Here is a 13,679-nt window from a genome sequence, read left to right on the forward strand (position 1 = left end):
AACATTAATCCAACACTTCTGTCTGCATTCAGAGCATAGAGGTTGAAATCCCATCCTGCCAGGGAGACGTCTGCACCACGCTTGTGTGGGGGTCACACGGCAGGAACCCCCTGAGGAGCAGCAAATGCAACAGGTGGCCTCAGGCAAGTCCCTTAAACCCCAGAACTCAGTCACTTCACTGGAAAATTTGGTGACACTTTAGGAACTAGGATAGAATTCATCCCAATTCCAAAATTCTATTATTCTTTACACAAGGCATAAAAAAACATATTAAGCAAACAAACTGATTAGTTCTTTGGGGTGTGGGGTGGTAATAATCAAAGCAACAACATGCTGTAAAATGCCACTCAGATAAAAGACTCTGTCGCTTACCTTTGGGACACTGACAAGGAGAGACTGCATTGGGCTAGAGACAGTTCAGCTGACCCAGTTCCCTGTGGGGTCTGGCAAGAAGCCAGGAAAAGGGATGGTTCTTCTTTCATGGAATATTCTCTCTGTTCTTGGCCAGTCAAGCTTGCTGGCACTAGAAGTATATTCCCAGGATACCTTTCTAAACATCTGAGGAGTTCCTAAATCAGGCATCCTAAAGGTTGTCATGAGGCCTGAGCGAGTTGATCCCACAGCAGCTCTTGGAGACAGACAACAGAACATAGAGCAGCGCACACGGCTGCTGCAGCGTTCGGATGGCGGAAGGAATTGTCGACTGGAAGGTCTCAGGCGGATGTCAGCAGGAGCTGAAAGCTGGCAGCCACGAGAAATCTGGCTTCCAGGAGTCCTTGCTGGGGTGATCGAGGTCTGTAAGAACTGGGTATGTGTGTGTGTGGCCTGGAACCATCTGTGCCATCCGTCTTCATGCATGCAGACCACATCTGGAAAGTTCAGACACCTGTGCAGCACGCCAGGGTCACTGGAGGAGGCCGCTCAGGACGTGAGTGGCCACCCCAGGCCCGAGGGCATCAGTGTCTCAGCACACGTATAAGCCTGGCCTGGAAGAGGAGGGATGAGCCGCCACCGTTGTTACCCCTGTGTTTAGATCCTCACGTGAAACTACTTCTCAGAACTGCTCCCTGTTTTCCCTGTTTAAGCTTCTGAAGCATTAAAATAGAACTTAAAGAAACATACACAAAATCAAGGTTAGCCATAGTAAGCACCAAAGCTAAGGTGACCAAGCAGTGGGGCCTGTTGTCACCCCAAGATCCACTACTTCCGTTGAACTGCCTATGCCCCAGTGTGTTTCCGCTGTGTGAGCTTCAGCATCCAAGGTCTGCATTATATTTTAGGCTTTGGGTCCAGCATCTTGGTGATGTTGAGCACAGAGACTTAACTAGAAAGCCAGGCAGACACTGGAGCCCTGAACAAACAAGCCGAGCGGGAGCTCCTCGGGTCACAGGATCATCACAGGGCATCAGATACAAATACCCATGGCTGGGGCAGCCGGGGGGCTCCGTGGGTGAGCATCTGCTTTCTGCTCAGGGCGTGATCCCGGGGTCCTGGGATCAAGTCCCGCATCGGACTCCCCTCAGGGAGCCTGCTTCTCCCTCTGCCTGTGCCTCTGCCTCTCTCTGTGTGTCTCATGAATAAATATATTTTTAAAAAAATGTCCATGACTAAGAACTACTCGGACCTGCCACAGCCTGGCAAGGCAGTGAGAAGCCGCCCCTCCCACCTGATCCCTGGGTCTAGAGAGATGGCCCCTGAGACCAGGGCTCTTTGCCAAGCCCTTCACAGCATTCCCCACAGAGCCGCGGGATTACAAAAAAAGAAAAAAAACCAAAACTCCCATTTCTCATGCTGCTGCTGCTGCTGATGATGATGATAAACCAAAGCCTTTCACCTTCCTTTCACCTGCAGAAGGCAGCTCATACTCAGAAAAGTGAAAATTGCCTTCATTCTTTAAAGCTGGCGTCCTTGTGGATTGAAGACGTGCAGCAGTATTTTTACCATCACGTCTGGTACGTTCTGCACACTCGTGGTGCTCTCCGCTCTGTGCACCCGGGGAGGGGCTGGCTCTTCCCCGTTTCACCCAAAGTGGGCAGACGAAGCCAGACCCGTTCTTCCTGCGTGCTGCATGCGAGGGCTCTGCGGGCCCCGAGGGCCACGCTGGGGCTGGGGAACCCTCAGAAACCCGACCACAGACCGAGGCCAGACGGGAGGGAAGCAACGCGGCCACCAATGCTGAGAGAAGGAAAAGAAGTACCTTCCCAGCCATTTTCCTGAATGGCCCACGGAGCATTGCAGCTACGGCTATGCCTCTGCCCCAGGCCTAGCCCGGTGCCCACAGTGTGCACTGCGACAGGCTAGGGAGCCCCACTTGCCCGGGCAGGACACAGTGCCAGCAGGGCCAAGCACTATTCCTGCCCGAGGGTGCGCCACACGCATGGATTCTCCTGCCAGGGCAGGCTGAGCCGCGTGGGTGCACATGTGCGTACTGTCCCGTTTTCGACAATTACCCATTCGGAGGGCATATACCTCAAGCACCCCGCCCCCGGCTTCCCCCCAGTCTACTCTGTCACCTTGAACTCATCCTCTATCCAGCAGCTGATCTTTCAGAACCCGAGTCAGATCCTGGGATTCCCCTGCATAAATGCTTTCATTGGGAAAAATAACAAAATCCTCAGAAATGGCCTGAGAGGCCCTGCATGGCCGGGAGCCTGCCTCTTTCTCAAAATAGGTAAGAGAGCCCAAGTCTTTGCTAATTGACTTACCAGTTGATTTATATCCTCGTTTTATTAATTTGAGAGGCTTAACCTTGAAAGCATGTTGTGATCAAAGCTGATGTGGATGTTTGGCATGTAGCTAAGAAATGCGCTTTTTTATTGCGATATAATTGACATAGAACAGTATATAAGGTGTACAACGTGTTGGTTTGATACATTTACATATTACAGTGTGATTACCACCGTAGTGTTAGCGAGCACCTCTGGCACGTCCCATAATTATTATTTCTTTCTTGTGGTGAGAACATTTAAGATCTGGTCTCTTGGCATCTTTGAAGTATGTGATACGGTATCATTGCCTGTGATCACTGTGCTGTGCATTTGCTGCCCAGAGCTCATTCATCTTCCAACTGCTCACCTGTGTCCTTTGACCAACACCTCCTTGGTTTCCCCCCATCCTCAGGCCCTGGTGAGCACCACCCTACTCTCTGAGTGAGTGAGTTTGGTTTATTTTGAACTCCACGTGTAAGTGAGATCATACCATTTTTGTCTTTCTCCACCTGATTTTTCATGCTCAACAAAGCATCCTCAGGAGGCGTCCATGTTGTCCCAAATAGCAGAGTTTCCTTTTTCTCTTAGCTGATTAATGTCCTCCTGTATACATGAGAAGTGCTTTTCATTCAGTAACACCACATGTATGTTGACAAAGATCATGCCCCAAAAATGATGCTTAGGTCTATAGCTGGCCTGTAGATTAAAGATAAAGTTGGATCTAAACTATTAGGGGTGGAACACCTGGGTGGCTCAGTGGTTGACTGCCTTTGGCTCAGGCCATGATCCTGGGGTCCTGGGATCAACTCTCACATCAGGCTTCCCACAGGGAACCTGCTTCTCCCTCTGCCTGTGTCTCTGCCTCTCTCATGAGTAAATAAATAAATCTTTAAAAATGAATAAATAAATTCCTAGAGGTGAAAGACATCGAATATCCAAAACTCCGAGGAGGTTTAATGATGAAGAAAATACATAGCAGATGTCCTGTCCTTAACTAAGGCTGACCAACATCTTGAGAATAAGCAAGGAACACGTATTTCTCCACATTTTACAGGTTTACGGGGACGTTAGAGAGTTTTTTGGTGAATCTGTAAAATGCAACCTGGGGGGATGGCTGGACGGCTCAGCGGTTGAGCGTCTGTCTTTGGCTCAGGGCATGATCCCGGGATTCCAGGACTGAGTCCTGCATTGGGCTCCCAGTAAGGAGCCTGCTTCTCCCTCTGCCTGTGTCTCTGCCTCTCTCTGTGTCTCTCATGAATAAATAAATAAAATATTTTTTAAAAATGCAGCCTGGGGTCCTCCATCCCATCTGGTTATGGGATTTCCCCCAGACTTTTTACCACCCTGATTCTCTGGTCCCTGAACATACCCTAAAATGTCACAGTAAAGTTACTAGATGTAATGGCACGCAGTTGTCTGGACTCCCATGCCAGGACGTATTGAACTGGGTGCTATTACCTGCCCTTCCTCCGGGAGGAGATCATTTGGAAAGGGAATCCGACTGGACAATAAACAGAAAGTGACTTTCAATATCGGAAAAGGACAGGATTGGTGGCTTCTAAAGGACCACGCTCAGGCTTCCCAGCTCAGGTTAACATGACAAATTGAGCATAAGATTCCAGTTCACAAGGTTCACCAGCAATGAGCAACCCCCTCCCCTCTCATTTTCCTCTTCCTTCAAACGCATAAGGATGTAGAGATGCTCCTATGCCTAAGTGACTTTTTGCTCAGACCAGAGACCCAGTTGTGTGAATATCCAATAAATATTGATTGACAGAGAAAGCCTATCGGAGACCTTCCCCTCTGCAGAAACATCTTTCCTTACAGAGCGCGCGGGCTCGAACACTGTGGGGTTTATTAGGGTTTGCATCTTCTCAGAGCCAAGGCAAATCAAGCCTTCTGGGCCAGGGAGGGTTCTTCTATTGAGTGACATTCTGCTCGTTGGCATTAGAATGAACTTTCACTTTGAAGATCTGGAAATAAATAGGACCCAAAGGGGTTTATCAGATGCTTTTCCTGGAATGAAAAAAAGATTTGATTGATAGTTTGGACACAAGCTAGGTTTCTACTCAATTATCAAGACAGGAGGATCTGAAGACACTTGTTTCCTTTTCCCCAAAAGGTTTTTAATGAAATATTGCCATGGCCCATTCATTCCCCCGCTACTCACCCCCTCCCCCCAGCTGAGGGGTCCCTGTCCAGACAATGAGCTTGTCAAAGCTCTTGAATTGACCAGGGCTCAGAGTGGTTTGGCATCAAAGGAGATGCTGAGATTCTGTTTTGTAAAGGAATCTAGTTTCTGAGAGGGAGATGCCGGACTGAATGGATCGAAGCCCCCTGGGTGTGTAAAACACGGAGTGGGAGCCCTTCAGAAACGATGGTCCCTCAGCGTGATTTGCTTGGAGGGGTACGTGCAGCACAGGGAATTCAACACTGAAGAATCCCACATCAAAAGAGTATTGCTCACACTAGAGAGTTTGGGACAATGTGCTTGGACACAGGTTCCCGCCCTATCCTCTGAGCAGCCCTCGCATTTGATAGGCACATTGACGGGACAAGACGCTCCTTTGGTGAAACGTGGGAGGGTGTCCGTGGGAGGGCTGGTCTGCCTTTGTGCCAGGAGCACAGGCAGGACAAACGCTCAGTGGGCTCACACAACTCAAACAGCGTAGTGACTTTAATCCTTCCTTCTCTGCAGAAAATTACAAGAAGTTCCAGAAATACAAATGCCCCTTAGCCTGCATCTTTTTAACTGCTGTCGTAGGAAGAAAAGATACATCAAATGGGAGCCGAAAACCTTAGCCCAGCCCAATTTCAAATGCAGGCTCCAAGATCTGTGCCCCTAGAACTATACGTGGAAGGCGCTCTTTTCCATTGTTCTCTAGAAGAGTTCAGTCAAGTGAACACTCAGCGTAAGCATGTGCTTGCAACAGCTTGCCTGCTAACGGCCAAGATGTGTATCCGTCTGCACTCCGTCTACCTGAGACGTGACGGGCGTTCCAAAGTGCAGGGCCCAGCCCTCATCAGCTAAAGAAGCTGAATTCAATTTCTCTTCAACTGAATTTTGTTCATTCTCCTTGAAGGCAGCATAGAGGTCTTCTAAATAGATGGCTTTCTGTCCAGGTCCATGTTGCCTCTTCTCCTTTGCCTGCACAGCCCTGAAATCCTGAAGCTAACATTAACCTGAGTTGCTTTTAAAAGACTGTCTGGGAGAGAAGGCTTCCTGGGCAGGTGTTTGTTTGCTTTTTCTCTCCCGTCTTCCACTCATTGCCATGGCCAGTGCTCCCGGGAACCTGTGGCTACCTCTTTCTCCCTAATTTTGTTTCAGCTCCATGAAGTTCTGTCCCTGTGGATCCCAGGGCACTCATTTCACAGGTCCACTGGTGATTCTGGTTCCCCTGTCTTCATACCACACCCTCTGGCATCTCTGACTACCTCTCCCCATCCAGTTTACAGTGTTTTATTCACCTGTTAGACATGATTTCACCTTGTGCTGAAATGAGATGAATTCATGATAAGTAACTCCTATAAATATACACCTTCCAGAAAGCTTTTAGTTGTTAAGAGAGAGGTAAGGGTTTTATTATAAGGCCCTTAGCCTCTGGATATTGCTAATCTGTTTTGTGTATTTATTGAATTTGTCTATTCTGGGCATTTCCTTTAAGTGGAATTATATAATATATGCTTTTTTGTGACTGACTTCTTTCACTTAGCATGATGTTTTTGTCAATGCAAAATGAACAAATCTTTTAGAATCTCTAACAGCAAGAAAGAGCATTTTATTTGAGCCCAAGTTAGGCTGCCTGGGAAACACGCTCTTCACAGAGATGAACGTGTACTGAAGAATGAGTCATTTTTACAGGATTGTCTACATTTTACATCTTGTAGAAGCTCAGAAGATTATGGATTAGCATATAGGCAGGAATCAAGAGTTTTACATCATAAAGGAATGCAGGGAGCAGGAACATTGATCCGTATCTCAAGGACAAGATGATTTTTCTTTAGGTTACTCATTCACAAAGCAGATGTACAATACATGCATGGTGGCCATAAATCAGGCTTTTGGTTTGAACAAAGTTTAGAGTCATGCTGACTTAGAAATCTAGAATGGCTTCCCTTGAGGGTAGATCTTTAGAGTTTTTCTCTCATCAGCTTTTGCGGTTCATTATGTTTTAGCATGTATCCATACCTCATTCCTTTTTATGGCCAAATACTATCCTATTGTATGAAAATGCCACATTCTGTGTATCTATTTTTACTTATGTATTCATCAGTTGAGGACATTTGCTTCCATGTTTTGCCTGTTATGAATTATGCTACTATGAATATTTAAAAGTTTTCATATGGACTTTTTCTTTCAATTCGCCAGGGTACCTACCTAAGAGTAGAACTGCTGGGTCATATGGTAACTGTATGTTTAGCTTTTTGAGGAACTGAATGTTTTCTTCACGGGCTTCGCCGTTTTACCTTCCATCAGCAGTGTATGAGGTTTCCAGTTTCTCCACACCCTCACCAACACTTGTTATTGTCTGTCTTGTTTATGATGGTCATCCTGGTGGTGTTTCATTGTGGTTTTGATATGCATTTTCCTAATGACTACTAATGTTAAGCGTCTTCACATGTTCTTATTAGCTATCTGTCTATCTTCTTTGGAGGACTATTTAATGCCTTTACCCTTTTTTAATTGGGCTATTTCTCTTTTTATTATTCAGTTGCCAGAGTTCTTTCTATATTCTGGATATGATCCTTGTCAGATGTATAATTTGCAAATGTTTGTAATGCATTTTTGTCTGATTTTCTCTTCTTTTGTCATTGGAAGAAGTAGAAAAACTCAGGATTTAATATTGACATTTAAATTATATATATTCTTGGTTAGTGTTCTTTCGCTTCTATAAGCTGGACTTCCCCCATCAGAAAAGGACATAATTGAAGTAACTTTCCTGAGATAATACAGAAGTACACCTAACTGATCTAATGTGCAGAATGGTAAGAAAATGTTTCAGAAAAAAAGATTTTAATTAATTGGATCACAAAGGGATTTGTGAGGGAAAGCTGTTATTCTAATAATGTAGAGATGAGGTGGGGAGATACTGACAATAAAATCAATTAAACATTAATTGAGGGATGCCTGGGTGGCTCAGCGGTTGACCGTCTGCCTTCGGCCCAGGGTGTGACCCTGGAGTCCTGGGATCGAGTCCCATGTCAGGCTCCCTGCATGGAGCCTGCTTCTCCCTCTGCCTGTGTCTCTGCCTCTCTTTCTGTATCTCTCATGAATAAATAAATAAAATCTTAAAAAAATTTAATTGAATTAAGCATACTGTATACAAAGGAACATGCTAAATATAGTAATGAAAATAAGAAGTTTTTCTTTCAAACAATGTTTATCAAACACTCCCTCTATGCCAGGTGCACATAATTAGGACTTAAAGACATGGGCTCTTCCCTGCTTATTTGTCACCAGTCATTTGAACTGAGACAGGGAGATCAAACAAGTGACTATGTGTGTAAAGGGCCCCTAACTGTTAAACCACACATCTCTGCAGTGGGGTAGATGAGTAGAAATGCACGTGGTAGCTGTGATTTCCACCAGCTTAGCATCTCCATTTGGCATCTGTCTGTCCACCATTTCCATCTCATCCCACTCAGCCTGACCTGTCCTTTAAGACACTGCGGTACCTGGGGGGTGCTCAGTCGGTTAAGTGTCCGACTCTTGATTTCTGCTCAGGTCATGATCTTAGGGACCTGAGATTGAGTCCCTAGGTGGGCTCTACACTGAAACGGAATCTGCTTGAGATTCTCTCTCCCTCTCCCTCTGCCCCTCCCCCTGCTTGCATGCCTTCTTTCTCTTTCTCTAAAGTAAAAAGTAAATCTTAAATAAATAAATAAATAAATAAATAAATAAATAAATAAATAAATAAATAAACCCAAAACCAAAATCAACAAGAGTTGATCTGAAAGTTAATCTTTTGAAAGTCCCTTCCTTTCTTTGCCTCTTCCTTCCCATCTTAAGGCTTTGAACACACCTTCTAGTCCCAGTAATTACCAGTTCATTCCCCAGGATGCACTTCATTTCTGCCTGCCTCTCAAGGAAAGCCCAGGTCTCAGCCCCTGGGACTGCATCGTCCCAGGGCCCCAGATCTGAGAAGCCCATTCCCCTGCACCCCCCACCTGCCGGGACAGTGGGGTGTTTGCGTGCTCCCCACCTGCTGACCCTAGTGCGTCCTGCGCTGCCTTTCTGCCCTGTTCCTCTTTAGGTGTCAGAGCAGCCCGAGCTGAGCCTGACTGGGCTGCAGGCAGACGTGATTCTCCAAGGGGCACAGTCTCTCCCAGTACAACAGGCCAAGGCTCCGGGGCACTGAGAGGTCCTTACAGCCTGCAAGGGCCTGGCCATGGGCTACTGCCTTCAACTTTACAGGTTAGGAGCTGAGGGGCGGGAAGCCGGGGCCCAGAAATGGGGGCTCAGGATTCGGTCACCCCTTGCCCACCGCATGGTCTCTGCAGACAGCTCTGCTCCCCACTGAGCGCCCACATCCTCCGGCTTTTGGCTCCTCTGTAGCTGCCTCCTTGCCTTCTCTCCTTCCGAGGGGGTGGAGTGTTGGAGTGCCAGGCAGCTCCTCTTGCTTACTTCGTTGGCTGCTGCACATCTTCGAGTAGGATGAGCAGTGGGGTTTGGGGAAGGACAGCTGAACGTGCAGTTGAGGACAGTGTCATTAGACAGCACGTGTGCTCGAGCCACAACTGCTAGAGCGTGGGCACGCAGGGTGAGGACAAAAGCAAAGCCCACTCTGCGGGCTCCTGTGGTCTTGTGTGCCTCCACGGGGACTCGCTGTCCTGTTTCTGAGGCAGGAGGGCCATGGTGGGTCTAAGAAGCACAAGTAGCCCAAGCGGAGCCGCAAGGCCTGTTTGCCCACGACGGGGTTCAGGCAGTGCCAGCAGAAGGGCAGGGGGAGCTTGGGTGGAATCTCGGAAGTGGTTTCAGGGCTGCGTCCAATCGGAGGCCGGCACTGCAGGTGAGGCCTGCCCGGGCACCCTAACCCCATCTCAGAGGATCCCAGGGCGTCCCCGCTCCAACCACTGGCCACCCCTCCTTGCAGGGATGGAGAGCACGTCTGCCCCTTACCCCCAGCCTCCCGCCACACTGCTGGGCCTCCCTTCCTCCCTTCTCAACTCCCGTGTCTCCGCTCTTCTCTTCTCTGAGTCTCAGCACTCTCCCCGAACAAAACCAAACTCTTCTGTGTCTCCTGCCTGCACAGGAGTCCAAGATGCAATAACATCAAGGGAAGGCATCATTTGCAGAACTGCACACGCTGACCCGTCTTTCCTCCCACGTGCCAGCCCTGCCCTGGGGAGGGGGCCTCGCCTTGTCCTCCTCATCAAGACTCATTAATGCGTTTTCCTAAACAAAAGAGCAGCCCTTCCTGAGATGTGTTTGCTGCCCTCTGTTCCCACCACCGGGTCCTCTACTCCAGTCACACGGAAACGCAGGAATTCCTGGCCAGCTGCAGTCAGCTCGTGTTTCTTTAGTGGTGAGTCCACCGGGAGCCAAGAAATGCGGTTAAGCTAGAGTCAGAGGTCAAGAAATAGCAGGTGGGTATCAGACTTGGGGCGCTGTGCAGATAATAACAGGGAACAAGAGGTGAATGGACAGACTTGCGGGAAGTTCTGAAGGAGAAGAGGCAGTTCCTTTCCTGCAGTGCTGCACACACCCCCAGTCTGGGGATAGACCAGCAAGGCCCTGGACTAATCCAGAAAGAAGAAGGCCACCAGTGGACTCCAGAGTTTGCACCAGCAGCGCCTTCTTCATTATCTTACTCTATAATCCATGTAATATGAAATATTTTTGTCTAATGGGCAGATGGCGTTTTAAGATAACTTATTCCTCTGTTTTTATTACTCAGAGAGATATATACATATGCAAATCGGAGCTTGCAATCAGCACGATCTATTTATTTTTACTTCGCTGATTCCAAAGTGATTCACTTCCAATCCAAAGCAAAGAAACTTAACAGTTTTACATGGTGTCAAGAACTGTGACAGGGCTAAGATTTTGCCCTATTTGCAAGCAAGTTGGCCACGTTCGTTCTAACCAACAGTGAGCCTGCCGTGGTTCTCAGATGCTGGCACAGGACACAAAACTCGTGAGTCAGAGACAAAGGTTTGGGTTGCTCACCGCGAGGGCAGTGGCTAGTGCAGCAGTGTTTTGTGGCCGGGGTTCCCAGGGGCCCCAGTTCCCACAAGGATATGAAGAGGGCCAGGTGGCATCTATACACACAGTGGGTTGCACAACAGGAGAGCAACTCTCAGCCTCTCAGCCTCAGTCTTGTGTGACCGAGAGCAAGCCTGCCTGCCCCCACCGTCCTGGGAAAGACAGCATCTTCATCCTGCTGGACGTAAACAAGCCTGCCCTTTGCCCCAGAGGGAAACACTGTACCCTCCAAGGCACTTTGCACTATGAACATCTCTGGGAAAAGATGGTCCTGAACAAAGGAAGCTAGTCCTCTGCTCCTAAGAGGTCAGAAACACGAGATACTCTTGGAGATCTGCTTAGATAAGACTTATAGAGTCTTATCTTTAAAAAAACATATCAAAGTGTGAATAGTTTTTAAACCTGGGCCCTCTTTGCTTGGCCTGATACTGTGTTAGTAGAAACGGATGCAGATGGGGACCTCCCTCCTCTGCACAGTTCCATCACGACTTTACTGCCTGTATCGAGAACAGTTTGCGGATCACTATTAATACCACCAGCATTAGGCGGGCATGCCTCAACCACAGGATCCATTCTAAGAACAGGAAGAACTCCAGGAACTGTAAACCCTTCTACCAGTGAGGAGCCTGAAATGCCAAGAAATAGAAAAAATAAGCTCAGAAGTGCTTAGAGAAAAAAACTTATTAACTGACATATTTGGAAGTCCAGAGGAAGGCTTTTCTTAGGGGTCCTGCAGTGTCAGGCCAAATCAGCTTTTCCCATTTCTCCTCTCTGCCTTCCCTTCTGCTTCATTTTAAAGATGGCCCCACTTGTGATCCAGATGTGGCGCCAGCAATTTCAAGGCTGTTCCCTCTTTATGTCCAGGGAGAATGAGCACCTCTCTAGGTAGACTCCAGAGGAGAGTAAGGGGGCTGCCCTTCCAGAGGTCCCCAGCAAGGAGCACCTTGAGCTTTAGTGACCGGACTTCTTGTGCCAATCCCTGAATCCATCACTCTGGCCAGGGGACAGAGTGTGCTGGCTGGTTTAGGCAATCCCAGCCCTCACGATCAGGGTGGTGGAATAGGGTTCCCTGGAGCTGTGTCAGGGACAAGCAGATGCCTAAACAGTGTCAGGAAGAGGGAGAGTCTGTCTCCAGCCCCTGTTCACCAAAGGAGGCTCTCATAAACTGGAAGGGTCCCCAGGGTACAGGGCATCCTCCTCGCTGGTAGCTGGTGCATTTACCGACCATCTCAAGAGCAGCAGCTGCGAGGAACCTCAAGTATGTTGTAGTGGGGGTGGCGGGGGGTGGGCAGGGAACTAAAGGTTCCCACCTCTTTATTTATTTATTTATTTATTTATTTATTTATTTATTTATTTTAGAGATTTTATTTATTTATTCATGAGAGACAGAAAGAGAGAGAGAGAGAGGCAGAGACACAGGGAGAGGGAGAAGCAGGCTTCATGCAGGGAGCCCCACGTGGGACTCGATCCTGGGTCTCCAGGATCACACCCCGGCCGCAGGCGGTGCCAAACCGCTGCACCACCAGGGTTGCCCAGTTCCCACCTCTTTCAGATGCTAGTTAGTTCCCTCTTACTGCTGTACCAAAGCAGCACAACCTACTGGCTTCAAATGACACAAATATATTGTTACAGTGACAGAGGTCAGGAGTCTCAAACAGGTCTTCATAGGCTGCAATCTGGGTGTAGACAGGACTGCGTGCCTTCCTGGAGGCTCTAGGGGAAAAACCATTTTCTTGCCTTTTCCTGCTTCTGGAAACTGCCTGTATTCCTTGGCTTGTGGCCCCTGCCACATTCAAAGCCAGCGATGGTGGGTTGTCTTTCTCACACTGTATCTCTCTCACACTCTCCTTTGTCTCCCCCTGTGACTTTTAATGACTCCTGTGACTGCCCTGGGCCCAGCCGGATAATCCAGGATAGTCTCCGTATCCAATGCCAGCTGGTTGGCCAAACAGCCTTGAAGTTACTGGTGCCACATCTGGAACACAAGTGGGGCCATCTTTAAAATGAAGCAGAAGGGAAGGCAGAGAGGAGAAATGGGAAAACCAGCTGGCATTGGGTACTTTCCCTTTGCCATGTAAAGTAACACAGTCACGTATTCCAGAGATTAGGATGCAAACATCTTTGTTGGGGGGTGGGGTGACAATTATCCTGCCTGCCACAGGTGGGAAGGAACTACAGAGTCTCACTGGGTTGTCCACTGCATAAATGGAAAGTTTTCTATTTATCTATTTAAATACATGATCTCCTTTCTTTTCTATATAATCACCACCAGTGGAGAAGCAAAACACTCCCTATATAAAAATGATGCCCCCTATATAAACCCTGTAATGACTTACTTATGAGTACTACTTTGTTGCTTTCATCAAAGAGCAATGTTGTGAAGAAATTAGCCTTAATAGTGAACAAATAATTAGGTGCAACTGATTGACAGTCTTGTCTAGTATATGTAAATTTAGTTCCTGTTTACTGTTCTTGCTTCTTTTCTCCTGTCGGGTTTTTCACCAAGTTCAATGTAGATTCGTAGTTATTATGTGGATTGCTTCCCACCATTCTTTCATCATAACCCCACAAGAATTCACAATTCAGCAACTGCATTTTTGTGGTGTCATAAACAGAGCAGACTATAACACTTTCAAACGGTACACAGTGTTCTCACATGAAGCAATTGACCTGAAAGTGTGGGCATGTCCACTCTTTCCCGTGTTACAACTCAACAGGATGTGTCGTACAGAAAAGCTTCCAGGCAGGTGAAAACAAGTTCCTTA

The 13,679-nt window shown here is 47.7% G+C and overlaps 1 protein-coding gene across 1 annotated transcript in view; it reads left to right on the forward strand.

Moving 5' to 3' along the window:
* CREG2 (cellular repressor of E1A stimulated genes 2) overlaps nt 1-13,679 on the forward strand; it is a 35,914-nt gene that overhangs the window by 3,537 nt on the left and 18,698 nt on the right. The window lies entirely within an intron of this gene.

This window comes from Nyctereutes procyonoides, unplaced genomic scaffold, assembly GCF_905146905.1.
Source record: "Nyctereutes procyonoides isolate TBG_1078 unplaced genomic scaffold, NYPRO_anot_genome, whole genome shotgun sequence".
NCBI classification, from domain to species: Eukaryota; Metazoa; Chordata; class Mammalia; order Carnivora; family Canidae; genus Nyctereutes; species Nyctereutes procyonoides.